This window comes from Triticum aestivum, chromosome 4B (assembly GCF_018294505.1).
Source record: "Triticum aestivum cultivar Chinese Spring chromosome 4B, IWGSC CS RefSeq v2.1, whole genome shotgun sequence".
Classification (NCBI taxonomy): Eukaryota; Viridiplantae; Streptophyta; class Magnoliopsida; order Poales; family Poaceae; genus Triticum; species Triticum aestivum.
Window position 1 is genome coordinate 157,753,215 of NC_057804.1, and position 2,054 is coordinate 157,755,268.

Genomic DNA, 2,054 nt, shown 5'->3' on the forward strand with positions numbered 1-2,054 from the left:
CCTCCTTGCGTTTTTTAGTCCGCATAACTCTTCTGACAGGACTGAGCTACCTTCAGTCTATCTCGAATCAACTTAACATTCTCTTCTGACTCCTTGATCACATTTTGTCCAAGCAACTGACGGTCTCCAACTTCATCCCACACCAACGGTGTCTGGCTCCTTCTCCCATACAAAGCTTCAATAGGGGCCATCTTCAAAATGGCTTGGTAACTGTTGTTGTATGAGAGCTCCGCGTAAGGTAGATTATCATCCCTACTAGATCCAAAATTTAGCACACACGCTCTCAACATGTCTTCCAGTATCTGGTCGACTCTCTCGGTCTGTCCATCTGTCTGCGGGTGGAATGCTGTACTGAACTCCAATCTTGTACCCAAAGTCTGGTGTAACTGATGCCAAAACTTTGAAGTAAACTGCGTTTCCTCTATCTGATACGATGGTCCTCGGAACTCCATGCAGACATACGATCCTGGTCAAATATATCTTGGCCAACTTCGCACTTGTATAGGTGGTTTTCACTGGGATAAAGTGAGCCACTTTGGTCAAGCGAATCAACTACTACCCAGATAGAGTCATATCCCGCCTTGGTCCTGGGTAGTCCGGTGATAAAGTCCATACCAAGTTTATCCCACTTCCATTCGGGTATCGGCATTGGCTGTAACAGTCCGGCTGGTTTCTGATGCTCTGCCTTCACTCTCTGACATACATCACATACGGCTACATACTCGGCAATATCCTTTTTCATACCAGTCCACCAGAAACGTTCCTTCAAATCCAAATACATCTTGTTGTTTCCGGGGCGAATCGAGTATGGTGAGTCATGAGCCTCTTGAAATATTAACTTCCTGATCTTTGCATTATTGGGAACATATACACGGTCCTCAAACCATAAGATGTCGTGCTCATCCTTACGAAAACCTTTGGCCTTTCCTTTGCTCATCCTCTCTTTTATCTCAGCAATCTCTTTGTCATACTTCTGAGCTTCCCGAATCTTTCCCAACAATGTAGACTGAACTTCCATTGCTGCAACAAAACCTTTGGGAATAATCTCCAACCGAAGTTCCCTGAGATCCTCGGCTAACTCCTTTGGTAATCCTCCGCTTATGAGGGTATTCGGCCTTGTTTTCTTTACGGTTGTGTCCTATTTCTCCACAAAGCTTGTATGCACAAGATTTCTTCATATCCTTTCCATAAGGCTTCAATTTCTGGGACACAAACTAAGACTTTTAGCAAAGTCAACTTAAATTCCTTCCAAGTGGTTACTCTTTGCCATCCATTGATGGTTTGGTACATCCTCCACCAAGTAGCAGCAACTCTTACAAAGCACTGAAGAGCATGCTGGGTTATATCATTTCTGGCTTTAGGATTATCCTCCATGTTTTGAATCCATCGGTCCGTATCCAATTGACTCATCGGTCCAGAAAACTACAAGCTCATCTCCATTCATCCTCTATTGGGTCCATGGGTTTTGGGGTGAGAGAGAGATAGAGAGGGATGCACACAAAACAAACAATAAATTTTGAAAAGGGCATTTTTTTATTGTGACTGTCAGAAAAACAACAAACAACTGACAGCTCACAATCGTCGCATCTAACGTAAGTATAACGGGGTTTGGTCTTCTAATGGTCAATAACTCTTCAAAGTCGCCAAATTCTTCAAGTCTTGGTCATGTCTCTGATGGCTTCATCTAATCATGCTTGTCCTTCTCATGTTCTTTTGCCAAATCATCTTTGTTGACGCAAAGTCTCTCATGACGTCCTTTAATATTCTGGAGTTGCGTTCCAAACTTCTGGGTTTCAACCTCCTTGACATGAACCTTGTCCTTCTATCCTTCAGCTCCTGACGAATCTCTGGTATCTCGAGGTTTTGCTCCTCCAGCTTAGCTACTTTCAGCTTCTGGGTCCTAAGTTCTTCACGAACTGCTTCCTTGTCAAATACGGCTTCCTGTAGATCCATCTTAAAACTCCTGATGTAATTCTCCAGATCCTAGTGATACATCAGCTAAGGTTAAAACTTGATCTCTTGCTGGCAGGTGCTCCATTAGCCCTTTTGTCATC